Source organism: Pleurodeles waltl, chromosome 7, assembly GCF_031143425.1.
Source record: "Pleurodeles waltl isolate 20211129_DDA chromosome 7, aPleWal1.hap1.20221129, whole genome shotgun sequence".
NCBI lineage: Eukaryota > Metazoa > Chordata > Amphibia > Caudata > Salamandridae > Pleurodeles > Pleurodeles waltl.
Window position 1 is genome coordinate 157,482,088 of NC_090446.1, and position 15,892 is coordinate 157,497,979.

A 15,892-nucleotide genomic window follows, 5' to 3' on the forward strand; every position below is an offset into this window, starting at 1 on the left:
AACCCACTGCTGGCGAACCCGCTTTGATCAGCCAGTCTTTCAAATACAGGAAGAAAACTAAGGCTACTAGTGGATGACAATGCTGAGACTTCAAAGGAATTTGCTCCTGCATCATGCTTCTGATCGCAAAGGTTCAGGGGGTCGGAGTCCCAATCAAGCAGTTCATGGGTTTGTTGCCGGGACTCCTCTTCTTCCAGCAGTCTTTGAGCCTCCCTTCTACCTCTCAAGTGGCGGAGGTTCCAAAAGTGGAGGAGGCAGTGTCAACGGTTCTGGATGCAAGTCAGGATAAACCTCTGGTAGAGGTGGAGCTGGATGCGGTGTCAGTGGTTTCGGTGGAGGCACTGTCCACAGCATTGAAGCCTCTAGGGAGTATTTGTGCACTGGGGGTGAAGGCTGGAGCCAGCATCATAGCACCTACCCCAGGCCAAATGACGCTTCTGGCATAAACACAAGAAGGCCATATGGGGCCCCAGGTCCAAAGGGTGCCCCAGATGGCTTTGAAACCCTAAAAAAAATGCCAAACTTTGCACTGCGGAATGCTGTGGGGTCTGTAGTCAGCATGGAAACCTATGTGAAGGAAGACTGCCACGCTGAACAACATGGAACAGACATCAACAGCACTGATGGCTCCAATAGTGCCTGTGTGGGCAGCTCGAGGTTTGGGACCAGTGGCAGAACAAGCTCTGAGAAGGCAGGAAAGATTCAGGAGACTACACTATAGTTAACTCCGGCTTCAGGGATGAAGATGATGTTGGAGTCTAGTGCTCTCTAGGTCGCTAATCTTGAGTCACAGGAGCGTAAATTGTGGCCGGAGCCTAGCAACCATAAGCAAATATTGTGGGGTCCCAAACACACATCTGTCCCTTGCAGTCTCTATAGGGATTGAAGCCAGAGTGCTTAGGGAAGACACAGTACTGCACTAAGAACATTTGTTTGCATAGAAAAGTCAACTCTCAGAGACAACAAGCTAGCAATTCACTTCAAAGGTGCGTGAATATGGGAACTGACGGTGTTGCACTGTGGTGGGCGCTATATGGCTTTGGTGACATCATCTGACACTTCTTCTGTTGTTAATACCAAGCCAGCACCTCCTACCAGTGACATAAGAGTTTGAAGTTTCTGGATCCAGTCAGACATGTGGGATTATTCTACAGGTGAGGAATCTCTAGGTAGAAGTATCCTCAAGAAGCATACAGGTGTACAGCCATGATTTGCAAAAATAAAATTTGCCAACAATAAAGGCAATACGCCTTAAGTTGTTAAAACTGCTGTTTTCTTTGTGAATCTATGCTTTTGTTATTAGTTAGTATTTTTGCATCTTAGTCTCTTTGATTTGTGGTCCTGTAAAAATTTGAAAAGTTTGTAAATATAAAGCTGTGTACCAAATTAACAACAATATACACTCCTATGAAGATTCATACAAGTTATTACCACTATAAGTCAAAATGCTGAAGTTAGCGAAATAATAATAACATGTAGATGGCAGGTCTGTACAATTCAATACCATCTACCTGCTTTAAGAATCCTTGCAACTGTGACTTAAGAATTCATATGTCAATGCTCAGTTGGGAGCTCAGCAAATCTCTATTTGAAAGGCATCTAGTCACCAAAATGACAGTTTTACAGACATAAAAGGCTCATTCTGCCTTTGAATAAGTCTTTCATGCAGAGAATCACTTTGTGGTCAAAACAGAGCCTCAACTGCTCAACAAAGGATTAGACAGGTTTTTTAAATTAAAATTAAGATGATGTGGTATTCTTAGGTGGATGAAAAACAGAGTAAGGATTGCTTTGTTGATTATTGGAGACACAGCATGAGAAACCAAACTATTTAAAAATAGACCAAGATAGTAATCATAATGAAATACTGAGGCCTGATAAAACCTCATAAGCTAACATAGGCGACAGGAATGTCCCCTGTATGGTGTGTAGTTCTGTTTCCCTTTCGCGAGTGCCCACCTATCTGTTAACCTGTTTAACTTCTGTCTAAGCCTTAGACAAATGTAGTGAGTGTGCAAAGGCTTCTCTTTTGACTTGAGAGAGGTCATGGAGCAGAAAAGGCGCACAAAGCGGACTACCGTCTGTCAGGAGTGTAACATGTAGAGCAGTGGTGTCAACATATGACGTTTTGTAAATCAGTAGTTGTGACCAGACCTTTTTCATCTGTGTCACAATAGTAGAGGACTACTAGCCCACTCATAAAGTTCAGTTGCTATGCTCTGAGGTCCTAGCGCCATCAACCAAGTGCATATTTGTGTGTGTGTGTATAGATATATATCGAAAATGTCACTTACCCAGTGTACATCTGTTCGTGGCATGTTCCGCTGCAGATTCACATGCTATGCACTGGTTCTGCCATCAAGTGTTGGGCTCGGAGTGTTACTAGTTGTTTTTCTTCGAAGAAGTCTTTTCGAGTCACAGGACCGAGTGACTCCTCCTTTTCGGCTCTATTGCGCATGGGCATCGACTCCATCTCGGCTACAGGCTCCCGGGGAGGAGGGAGGGCGCATGTGTATCTGCAGAGGAACATGCCACGAACAGATGTACACCGGGTAAGTGATATTTTCCATTCAATGGCATGTGTAGCTGCAGATACACATGCTATGCATAGACTACAAAGCAGTTCCCCCCCAATAAGTGGTAGTTAGCCTGTGGGAGTTGAAACTGTTTGAAATACTGTTCTTAGTACAGCCTGTCCTACAGTGGCTTGTTGTGCTGCTAACACATCTACACAGTAATGCTTAGTAAATGTATGAGGTGTTGGCTAAGTGGCTGCTTTACAGATTTCTGCCATTGGTATATTTCTTAGAAATGCCATTGTTGCTCCTTTCTTCCAAGTGGAATGTGCTTTTGGTGTTACTAATAGCTGTCTTTTAGCCTTTAGGTAACAGGTTTGGATGCACTTTTCTATCTATCTGGCTATGCCTTGTTTTGAGATAGGATTACCAGTATGGGGTTTTTGGAATGTGACAAACAGCTGTTTAGTCTTTCTGAATGATTTTGTTCTGTCAATGTAAGACATTAAAGCTCTTTTAACATCTAATGTATGTAGCGCTCTTTCTGCTACTGAGTCTGGCTGTGGGAAGAAGACTGGAAGTTCCACTGTTTGATTGAAATGAAACGGTGAGGTGACTTTAGGTAGGAATTTTGGGTTTGTGCGAAGTACAACTTTATGTTTGTGTACTTGTATAAAGGGTTATTCAATAGTGAATGTTTGTATTTCACTAACTCTTCGTAATGAAGTGATTGCCATAAGGAATGCTACTTTCCATGTTAGAAATTGAATTTGACACAAATGCATGGGTTCAAACGGTGGACCCATGAGTCGTGTGAGTACAATATTAAGATTCCATGAAGGCACTGGAGGTGTTCTTGGAGGTATGATACGTTTTATGGATCAAATCTGTTTATTAATGATTTCAATAAAACAGTGCATGTGTAACATTACAGGATGAGACCGATGCTATAACATACAATGAGTTCTGTGCAAGTCGGTAAAGCAAAGAAAAATTTGATAATAACATAAGTAAAAAGGAAAAACTCAACCATAGTTTCCCTTCTGTTGGTTTACAAGATCGCATCAATATCATACCTCCCCAGGACTTGTATCTGCATATTCACTAACCCGGGAGCAAGCAAGCCCAGGTCATCCCTTCCCCACCCTAGGTCAGCTTCAGAACCCTCAAATAGGCTGGACATGTCAATGCCGTAAATTCCGTTGACAGTATTCGCAAGAATGGTTGCCACAATTCCTTAAAGTCTTAACCATTCTGCAAAGAGGACAGAGTAAGCTTTTCCATGGCGAGAATAAACCATAGCTTATGGAGCCATAGTGTTAGCGACGGAATCTGGTCAGACCCCCACATACTCAACAACAACTGTGTGGCTGTATTTAACGCTAAGGCCATCTGTCTGCCCTTCATTGATCTCAGAGGGAAGGTGAGTTCATTGGGAAGACCCAGGAGGATGTACGCAGGAAACCTAGGTATATGAGTGTCGAAGGCTGAGTCAAGAGTGTCTAAAATACTTTCCCAATACCGATGGAGCTTAGGGCAATGCCACAGAAGATGGGCAAGCGAACCGGACATTCCACACCCTCTCCAACACAAGTCAGACTTAACCGGATCCCAGACATGGATCCTTGCCGGGGTATAGTACCAATAGGACACAACCTTATAAGCTGACTCTGTTCCAGCCGCATTATAAGCAGTGTGATGTATTCTGTAAAAGATGCTCTCCCACTCCTCCTCTGAGAGTTCTCTTTCCAGTTCCCTCTCCCATCTTAGCTGACCCTTAGATTTGGGCAGTCGAGCCCCCCCTCGCAGGAGAGCATAAAGCTCAGAGATCAGTCGCTTGTCATCCTTTTTTGTTATAATCCATTTTTCGAATGGCTTTAAGGGCCTATCTATTGACGGTCTATTGGCAGGCGACAGGACCCAGTGTCGTATCTGAAGACACATCATCCTGTCTGCCTCCAAGAGGCCATATGTCTCCCTCATCTGGTCAAAGGGGATCACACCCTGTTCATCAAAGAAGCAGCCAGCCCTTTTACAGCCCCCCGCGTACCAACGATGTAGCGCTTCCACCTGGAGAACCGGGCCGAAATCAGGATTCGCCCCAGAGGGGTCATTGGGGACGGAAAGGTCGTCAGGCCCGCGCGACTGGCCAAACGGTCCCATACACGCATCAAAACTTCTGTTACCGGGGATGCATACAGCCCACATGCTCTATGTCGGCGCCTTAACCAAGGCTCTTTCGTATGATACGTTTTAGACCCTCCATGAAGGCTTTGATGACAGGCACACTAAATAGAAATTTGTTTTGTATATTTTGTAAATAAGCTGAAATAGATGTGAGATGTATTTTAATGGATGAAAAAGCAAATTTAGCTTTTTGTAGATGGAGTAAATAACCCACAATGTCCTGTATGGTTGCAGCAAGGGGTGTTATGTGTTTGAATTGGCAGTAAAAAACAAAACTTTTCTATTTGTTTGCATAGCACTGCCTGGTAGTGGTTTTTCTTGCTTGTTTAATCACTTCCATACATTCTGGTGGAAGGTGCAGATATCCAAACTCTAAGATTTCAGGGGCCAGATTGCTAGATTGAGTATTGCTGGATTAGGGTGCCTGATTTGTTGATTGTTTTGTGTCAACAGGTCCGGCCTGTTTGGTAGTTTGATGTGTGGTACTAGTGACAGGTCTAACAATGTTGTGTACCATGGTTGACGTGCCCACGTTGGTGCTATAAGTATGAGTTTGAGTCTGTTTTGAGGCAGTTTGTCGACCAGAAATGGAATGCGCCGGAGAGGGGGAAAAGTGTAAGCAAATATCCCTCACGGGTTGATCCATAGAGCATTGCCCTTGAATCGAGGGTGTGGGTACCTGGACGCGAAGTTTCGGCATTTTGCGTTGTGGTTGGTGGTGAATAGATCTATGTCTGATGTTCCCCACTGGCGAAAGTACTTGTGAAGCACTTGGGGGTGAATTTCCCACTTGTGTGTTTGCTGATGATCCCAGCTGAGGCCGTCTGCTAATTGATTGTGAATCCCTGGAATATACTGAGCTACAGGGTGAATGTTGTTGTGAATTGCCCAATGTAGAAAATGTTGTGCTAGGAGGCAAAGTTGTGATGAGTGGGTTCCTCCTTGTTTGTTCAAGTAGTACATTGTTGTCATATTGTCTGTTTTGATGAGAACGTGTTTGTGAGCAAGAAGAGGCTGTAAAGCTTTCAGAGCTAGGAATACTGCTAGCAGTTCCAAGTGATTTATGTGAAGTTGTTTTTGTTTGGTATCCCACAGTCTCTGAATTTTGTGATTGTTGACATGTGCTCCCCATCCAATCATTGATGCATCTGTTGTAAGAATGGCGTGAGGCACAGGGTCTTGAAAAGGCCACCCTTTGTTTAAATTTGTGGAATTCCACCACTGAAGCGAGATGTGTGTTTGGCAGTCTATCAACACTAGATCTTGAAGATGACCATGTGCCTGCGACCATTGTTTTGTAAGGCACTGTTGTAAGGGCTGCATGTTTAATCTTGCGTTTGGGACAATAGCGATGCATGGTGCCATCATGCCCAACAGTTTCATGACAAATTTGACTGTGTACTGTTGGTTTGGCTGGATTTTTGGCAATATGTTGTGGAACGATTGTACCCTTTGTGGACTTGGGCTTGCAAGTGTTCTTTGGGTGTTTAATGTGGCTCCTAAATACTGCTGGTTTGCGCTGGTTGTAGGTGCGATTTTTGGTAGTTGACTGAGAGCCCTAGTGTGTGTAGGGTGTTTACTACATAACGTGTATGATATTGGCACTGTGTTTGACTGTTGGCTTTTATTAGCCAGTCATCGAGATATGGAAAGACATGGATATGTTGTCTTCTTATGTATGCTGCGACTACGGCAAAGGAATTTTGTAAATACTCTGGGAGCTGTTGTTATCCCGATAGGTAACACTTTGAACTGGTAACGTTTTCCCTGTATCTTCTGAGATATCTTCTGTGCGCTGGATGGATGGGTATGTGAAAATACGCATCTTTTAGATCCAGTGTTGCCATAAAATCTTGCTGTTGTAACAGTGGGGCTACATCCTGTAGTGTTACCATGTGAAAGTGTTCTGATTGGATGTAAAGATTGAGAGTTCTGAGATCTAGTATTGGTCTCAAAGTTTTGTCTTTTTTGGGAATGAGGAAATACAAGGAGCCCTGACCCTTTTTGATAATGTGGCATACGTTCTATGGCTTGTTTGAGTAATAGTGCCTGTACCTCTGTTTGCAATATTGAAATGTGTTGAGATGAGAGTTTGTGTGGTTTGGGGGGAATATCTGGAGGATTTTGTGTGAACTCTATGTAGTAACCATGTTGGATAATGGATAAGACCAAATTGTCTGTTGTGATGGGTAACCAGTGGGTGTGGAACTTTTGTAATCTTCCTCCCACAGGGGAAGTGTGGTGAGGGAAGATGTGGATGAAGTCACTGTTTGGTATGAGTGGGTTGCTTTGAGGGCTGGTATTTTCCTCTAGATCTGGGAAATTGTCCTCTGTAGGTTTCCCAAAACCACCCTCTCTGGTATTGCGTCTGGAAAGAGGGTTTGGCTTGGGAAGTAAATGGCTCAGATGGTTGTGGTCTAAAGCCTATATTGAGGCTTTTTAAATGAGCCTCTGTATTGGGTTGAATAAAGCGCCCCCATAGCTTTGGCAGTGTTGGTGTCTTTTTTCCTTTTTTCAATGGCTGTATCAACCTGTGTGCCGAAGAGTTGTTGCTTGTTAAAAGGCATGTTGAGAACAGCCTGCTGAATTTCAGGTTTAAAGCCTGACGACCTAAGCAATGTGTGCCGCCTAATGGTGACAGCCGTATTAATAGTTCTTGCAGCTGTGTCTGCGGAGTCTAAAGCTGACCTGATCTGGTTGTTGGTGATTGCTTGTCCCTCTTCTGCTATCTGCTGGGCTCTTTTCTGTTGGTCCTTGGGGACATGCTGGATAGTGTCTTTCATCTCATCCCAGTGGGCCCTGTCATATCTGGCCATTAGGGCCTGGGAATTGGCTATACGCCATTGATTAGCTGCATGTGATGCCACCCTTTTAACCGCAGCATCAAATTTCTTACTTTCTTTATCTGGAGGGGGTGCGTCCCCAGAGGATTGGGAGTTAGCCCTCTTCCTTGCTGCGCTGACCACTACGGAGTCTGGGGGTAGCTGTTGGGTAATAAAAATTGTGTCTGAAGGTGGTGGCTTATCTTTCTTTTCTACCCTTGGAGTAATAGCTCTTGCTTTAACTGGTTCATGGAAGATTTGATGTGCATGTTTAACATGCCAGGAAGCATGGGTAGACTCTGGTAGGTGGCGTGAGTTGAGGACAATGTGTTAAATAAGAAGTCATCCTCAAGAGGTTCTGTGTGCATGGCTACGTTGTGAAATGCCGCTGCTCTGGCTAGAACCTGTGTATATGAGGTATCCTCTGGGGGTGATGGCTTTGATGGATAGCACGCTCGACTATTGTCTGAAACGGGATCATCATAAAGGTCCCATGGATCAGTGTCATCTTGGTGTAACTGTACAGAGTGTGCAGTGGTTGTAGCAGGCGGGGAGACAGGTGAGGAGAATGAGGAGGAGACTGGTGAGGTGAAAACTGAGGAGGCAGAGATTTTTGTCTTGGTTTTGGCACTTTAGCCGGTGGCTGATCAGTGTCCAAATGTCCATGAAAGGTCAGTTTCCTCTTTGTTCTTAGAGGAGGTGCAGTGAGGATTTTGCCAGAGTCTTTATGAATTTGTATTCTGGCCTGTTTCTCGTCAAAATCCTCCATTTGTGTCAGTTCTTCATGCTCCTCGGTGTATGTGTGCTTTTTCTGCTCCGAAGCCGGCTTCTTCGGGATCGAAAGGCCTGAAGTACTTGTTGGCCTCGGCTCCGAGATTGACTTTCGGGGCTTCGACTAGATGGGTCGGTGCTTTATAATTTCGGAGCCAGTGCCTCGGCTCGAGTCCGAAGGCTTTGTTGTTGTTGTGGCCTTTCTCGGTGCCGAAGATGTTGCTTGTTCACCGGTAGTTTTCTTACGGGTGGAGCCATGGCCTTCTGGCAGTGGCGTCCCCGAGGCCTTGTATTTGGGCTTGGATTGGGACGGGGCAAGCGTACTCATGTGCTGACCCGCTGTTATCGGTCGGTTCGATGTCGGACTCGTGCTCGGAATCGGACCCCAGAATGGAGACGGCGGTGTGGATCATCTCCTCCTCTTCCACGTCGAGGCGTTCAGTGCTTCTGGAAGCCCTCTCTAACCTTCGCGCTCTTTGGTTTCTCAAGTCTTTTTCGAGCGGAAGGATCTGCAGGCCTCGCAAGTATCCTCTCGGTGATCTGGAGATAGACACAGGTTACAAACTAAATGTTGGTCTGTGTAAGGATACTTGGCGTGGCACCGAGGGGAGAATCTAAACGGGGTTGGGTCGTTGAGGCTTCGACAAGACTTTTGGTTGGGCCGACCAGGCCCAAGTTGGGCGCGGGTGCCCCGAAGGGCAAGTAGAGATCTGTATCCGCAGGTACCGAGGTGTCGATGATAGATGGTACTCAATCGAAAACAATACCGACGAATTTAGAGAGTTTGTAATATTTTTCCGAGTCGAACAACTGGAGTGAAAAGAAACACTTCTGAACCCCATGGTGGAAAGAAAACAATCTAAGATAGAGTCAATGCCCATGTGCAATAGAGCCGAAAAGGAGGAGTCACTCGGGGGGTTATTACAACTTTGGAGGAGGTGTTAATCCGTCCCAAAAGTGACGGATATACCACCAGCCGTATTACGAGTTCCATAGGATATAATGGACTCGTAATACGGCTGGTGGTATATCCGTCACTTTACCGTCACTTTTGGGACGGATTAACACCTCCTCCAAAGTTGTAATAACCCCCTCGGTCTTGTGACTCAAAAAGACTTCTTCGAAGAAAAACAACTTGTAACACTCCGAGCCCAACACTAGATGGCAGGACCTGTGCATAGCATGTGCATCTGCAGCTACACATGCCATCAAACATATGTATATATATATATATATTTATATATAAGTGAAACAGAGAAATGAGGGCCTGTGGGTTTCATTTTGAAAGCCCCTGACATATTCAGGTGCACAAGATGGGGCTTATTTTCTCTCTACATAGAAGTGTTTCGCTGACATTCCTAAAGCTGGAAGAAGGAGACCTAGACAGTGAAGATGGGAAACAGAAAACATGGTTCCCTTTAAAAATATGATTAATCCTTTTGCACTAGATGATTTGTCTCTTTGAGCACTGTCATTTGGAAGATGGTGGGGTGAAGGGTGAGACTGCAGTCTCTATTGTTCAGAGTATGAATTATACTATACGGTAAACTAGCTTTATGTCTCTCTTCTTGCTCAGCACTCAGAATGGCACTTGATAGCCAAGTGCCGAAATCTCACACCTCTTTGTGCCTCTCTTGGTGGTGTTCCAAACTGAAGACAACCTTGTCCTGAACCACTTGCTCTGTAGGCTTTTCATAGCTCACAGCTTTAACTCTACATTACAAGGCGAGATGCATTTTTAAAATAAACCACTGAAAATAACTACTTCTCCTGATTGTTCACATCTTATTTCTGTGGTTTCCCTTCCAACATATTTATCAGGATGTTATTGGCAGCACTGTATTAAATAACTGGATTCTCCCTGTAGAAGGCTTCTTGTTTACTCATGATTGGGGAACTTCTTTGCCTACTTTACATCGCTGCTTCTGATTAATTGGCTTTGCAGTCCTTTCTTATGTTTTTATAGTCTCTGAAGTATTTAGGTTTATTTTACTCCATCATTTGTGAATTAGCACTCAATGGAAGTGCGTGTCCTGCGGCTTTTTTCTCACTCTTTCACTCCCCTTTCAATCGAACTGGACTATTTACATTGCTCTACCGGCCCTCAGTCAACTTTCCTACTCCCTCCACCACCAAGCACTCCTGCAGCTCAGTCACACCTTCTCTCACTGTATTTCCTCTAATATCATGCCATCCTGCCACTTATCATTCTAGGATGACAGATTCTTTTGAAATTGTGCCTGCCTGGCAAAGCAAAAATGGCAGCCAGTCAGCTTGGAATAGCGTTTTTTTTAATATTTTCAAGATGCCCACCACTTTGCGTGACAACATATGACACAAAACAGTAGCCATCTTGTAATTGTATTTTTTTTACTTTTAAGATGGCCACCAGGTTGACAAACGACATTAAGAAGGCAATGTTAGGAGTTCATTTTTCAAACTTTCATGAATGCCGACACATTGAGTGCTGCAACTTGCTACTTCACAAAATTAAGACCATCTTATAAGCATAAAAGCAACATTCCAAAACAGCCAGATGCTGTTTTCTATTCTCTCAAGATGGCTGCCATGTTAAAAGCATAGAAAATATAATTTGGCGACTGGCTTTGCCAACCAATACCAGCTCAATTTAAGAAGCATTTGCAAAGACAAGAGCATAAAAAAAGTGAGAGCAATTGTTTTGCCAATTCTTGATTTTACTTCCTATTCATATCAATTATCCTTTCTCTTGCATTTTTCATTTGTTGTCACAGTTTGCTCAACTCCTGACAATCTGTGATGATTATAAACTGTGGCCCTAAGTTTGCACTGATTCTACAGCAGGAGTCTTAATCCAGTTATTCAGTGGACTGTAATAAAGTATTATACTGTATTGTTTGGTAGAATGTGCATCACTCATTGTCTGCTGGTAATTTGGTCTCTTAGTGTAGAGGGCTGGAAGAGTTGTGTTAGTTTGTTCAATAGTGTATCTTGTGTTGGTGTTTGAGTCTATTTCATTCCAAGTCTCTTTAACCTGGTGTTTAAGTGCTTCTGTCTCAGTATCTGTGTCCAAGCCTTACTGTTCCATTAATCAACTTAGTTTTTTCCTGATTATATATCCGTGCCTCCCTGTCCCAGAGTGAATATCTCCCTGTGTCAGGATGACCCTACCAGTATAGCTGTCAGTGGTTCTCTCTCCCACTGAATTCACAAAAGGTGATAGGAGGATGCTTGCAAGAAGTCTAACAACTGGCAATTGTTCAAAGCAGCATTCCTCTCGATAGTTCTTTTGTAGGGTGACCAGACGTCGCGGATTTCCCTGGACAGTCCCGGTTTATAAAGGACTGTCCTGGTGTCCCGACGCTTCTCTTAATTTTAAATAAATGTCCCAGTTTTTGGCACAAAGGTCAGATTATTAAATAAATGCCCCAGTTTTTGGGACAAAGGTCAGATCATCTAGGGAATAAGTTAAAGAGGCCTACAACGTATGAAATAATTAAATTATTTTATCTGTTACTGTCAGGCAACACAGTCCCCTGACAGCTCCCAGCAGAGAGACGGAGTAGGGAGCAGAGAGAGGTGGGTGGGGGTAGGTTGGGGGTGCATGGTGGAAGGTCAAGCCATAGCTAATTATATATATGTAGTCTTGTAAATCTGTGTGTGTGTTTGTGTCTGTATAGATACATATATATATATATATATGGAAAATGTCACTTACCCAATGGATATCTGTTCATGGCATGTTGTGCTGCAGATTCACATGCTATGCATAGGATTCCGACATCTAGTGTTGGGCTCGGAGTGTTACAAGTTGTTTTTCTTCGAAGAAGTCTTTTAGAGTCACAGGATCGATTGACTCCTCCTCTTCGATTCCATTGTGCATGGGCATCGGCTCAATTGTTAGCAGTGGCGGCCGGCAGCTTTGGGAGGGTGGCGGGCGGGGCACACACACACACACAAACACACACACAGACTCATTCTTTCACATACAGACACGCACGCACGGTCATCCATTAACAACACTCATTCCATTTAAACATGCACGCACGCACCAAACTTTCATTTTACAAGATCACACACATTCATTCTTTCACACACACACACGCACACGCACGCACGCACATCCATTAACAACACTCATAACACTCAAACATGCACGCTCGCACCAAACATTCAATGTAAAACATAACACACATACATACACACGCACTTACCTTTAGCCTCCAGGTCCCAGGAGGGTTGGGACTGCTGCCTTCCCTTACCTGACCTTAGGTCAGCCAATGAGGGAAGGCAGCAGTCCCAGCCTCGTCACAGAGTGGGATGGGGTCAGTGAGACTGCTGACCCCACCCCACTCTGTGATGAAGTGTCACTGATTGACACTCGCCCTGGGCGCCTCTTGGCTTAAACCTGAAGCACCCAGGGAGAGTGTCAATGGGTGACGCTTTCCTCATCACCCAGGGGAGGGCCACGAGGCACCTTTGCTGGGCCGAGGAGGTCACGTCCATAGGAGCTGTGATCTCCTCAGCCCAGCAAAGTTCAGCTCAGGCAGCCAGGAGTCTGCGCAAATCGCGAATGGCTCAGTCCTGGCTGCCTGACCTGAACATGAAGAGTGTCTGTCAGGCTGACCTTTGTTCAGCCTGACAGACACTCTTCATGGGGTGGGGGGCATGGACCCTCCGCCCTAAAGGATGGGATGCCACTGATTGTTTTCCCGCCGAGGGTAAAGGAAGGGGTGATAGAGAATATAAGTGAAAAAAGAGATGTCCATGCAAATGTAAATGTATATACATATGTACAAATATGTTAACTTAAACGACTACAGGCTTCCGGGGAAGAGGGAGGGTGCATGTGAATCTGCAGCACAACATGCCACGAACAGATGTACACTGGGTAAGTGACATTTTCCGTTCGATGGCATGTGTAGCTGCAGATACACATACTATGCATAGACTACAAAGCAGTTTGTCCTCCCAAAAAATAGCGGTGGCTAGCCTGTAGGAGTTGAAGTTGTTTGAAATAACGTTCTTACAACAACTTTTCCTACTGTGGCCTGTTGTCGTGATAATACGTTCACACAGTAGTGTTTAGTAAATGTATGAGGTGTTGACCATGTAGCTGCTTTACATATTTCAGCTATAGGTATATTTCCTAAAAAAGCCATTGTTGCACCTTTCTTTTGTGTAGAATGTGCTTTGGGAGTGATTAGAAGTTGACTTTTTGCTTTGATATAGCATGTTTGTATGCACCATACAATCCATCTTGCTAACCCTTGTTTTGATATAGGATAGCTGTATGTGGTTTTGGAAAGCCACAAAAATGTTTTTAGTCTTTCTAAATTGTTTAGTTCTGTCTTTATAGTACATTAGAGCTCCTTCAAGGTCTAATGTATGTAGAGCTCTTTCTGCCACAGAGTCTGGCTGTGGGAAGAAGACTTGCAGTTCCACTGTTTGATTAATATGAAATGGTGAGACTACTTTTGGCAGAAATATTAGATCTGTTCTTAGTACAAATTTATGTTTGTGTACTTAAAGGTTCCTCAAGAGTAAAAGCTTGGATTTCACTCACTCTTTGTAAAGAAGCAATTGCCACTAGGAAGGCAACTTTCCATGTTAGAAATTGAATTTGGCACGAGTGCATGGGTTCAAAGGGTGGACCCATAAATCTTTTAAGCACTATATTTAGATTCCAAGATGAAACTGGTGGTATTCTTGGTGAAATGATGCGTTTAAGCCTTCCATGAAAGCTTTAATGACAGAAACTCTAAATAAAGAGCTATGTTGAATATTTTGTAAATATGCAGAGATTGCAGTAAGGTGTATTTTTATTGAGGAAAATGCTAAATTTGATTTTTGTAAGTGAAGTAAATAACATATAATATCTTGTATTGATGCTTTAAGATGATCTATATTTTTAGATTGACAGTAATGACAAACCCTTTCCATTTGTTTGCATAGCACTGTCTAGTAGTGGGTTTTCTTGCTTGTTTAATAACTTTAATACATTCTGATGGGAGTTGTAAATATCCCAAATCCATGACTTCAGGAGCCAAATTGCTAGATTGAGAGCATTGGGGTTTGGATGTCTCATTTGACCTCTGTTTTGTGTTAACAGATCTGGTCTGCATGGGAGTTTGGAGTGTGGTACTAAAGATAGATCTAGTAATGTTGTGTACCATGGCTGATGTGCCCATGTTGTTGCTATGAGTATCATGTTGAGTGAAGTTTGACGCAACTTATTGACTAGAAACGGAAGGAGTGGGAGGGGAAACAGCGTACGCAAATATCCCTGACCAATTGATACCTAGAGCATTGCCCTTGGATAGGGGATGTGGGCGTCTGGATGCGAAATTTTGGCATTTTGGCCCTCATTAAGACACTGGCGGACGGTGCAATGATGACGGTAGGACCGCAAACAGGCCGGCGGTCATTACTGCCCCATTATGACATTGACGGTTTGGCACATGCCAACAACCAATGTATGACACCGTCCGCCACAGCAGTAACGACTGCCAGGCTGGAGACAACAGTCTCCAGCCCGCCGGCCGTCACTAGCCCGCCGGCGGGATCATGACCCCGCATACCGCCATGGATTTCGTGGAGTTTTGAACCGCCACGAAATCAATGGCGGTAGGCACTATCAGTGCCAGGGAATTCAGTTTTTTCTTATGTGGGGGCGCAGGGGCAGATGCACTCACATGCTGGCTGACTGTGACTGGTCTGTCTTCCTCAGATTCCTGCTCTGACTCTGTATCTCGGACCGAGACTGCTGTCTGTAGTAGTTCTTCTGTTACGTCGAAATGTTCTCCGCTCTTCTACGCCATTTCCAGACTTCTTGCTCTTCGGTCTCTTAGAGTCTTTTTCGATCACAACGATCGACAGGCCTTGCAGTTTTCCTCCCGATGGTCTGGAGAAAGGCAGAGGTTGCAAACCAGATGCTGGTCTGTGTATGGGTACTTCACGTGGCACCGAGGGCAGAATCGGAATGGAGTCCGATCCATTAGGCTATCCACGCTGTCAGCCCGAATAGGCCTGAGCTGGGCGCACGCGCTCTGAAGGGCGAAGAAAGTTGTTTACCGACGGTAATGCTGTTTTGATGGAAGATTAATAACACGATTGATACAATACCGATGAAAAGAAGGTTTTTTTAACGTTTTCAGAACCGAAATCTCGGAGCGAGAGGAAACACGTCCGAACCCGACGGCGGACAGAAAACAATCTAACAATGGAGTCGATGCCCATGCACAATGGAACTGAAGAGGAGGAGTGACTCTAAAAGACTTCTTCGAAGAAAAACAACTGGTAACACTCCGAGACCAACACTAGATGTCGGAATCCTATGCATAGCATGTGTATCTGCAGCTACACATGCCATCGAACATATATATACACACACACACACACACGTATAGGCACACATTCATAAAGCTACACAAAGAAACGGGACAGGCCAGATATAAAAGTGAGAGTAATGTCTTTAGTTCTTCTTTTATGTCTGACCTGTCCCGGTTTTTGCTCCTCAAAATCTGGTCACCCTATTCTTTTGCCCACCATGCCACCTCAGCTCAGACTCAGCCATATGCAAATCAGTCTTATTCCTGCTAAGAAGGGAATAGTTCA

At 44.3% G+C, this 15,892-nt stretch overlaps 1 protein-coding gene across 1 annotated transcript in view; it reads right to left on the bottom strand.

Annotated features, from left to right (window-relative positions):
- Positions 1-15,892, bottom strand: part of SLC9A8 (solute carrier family 9 member A8) — a 567,556-nt gene that overhangs the window by 162,340 nt on the left and 389,324 nt on the right. The gene's annotated exons all lie outside the window — the stretch shown is intronic.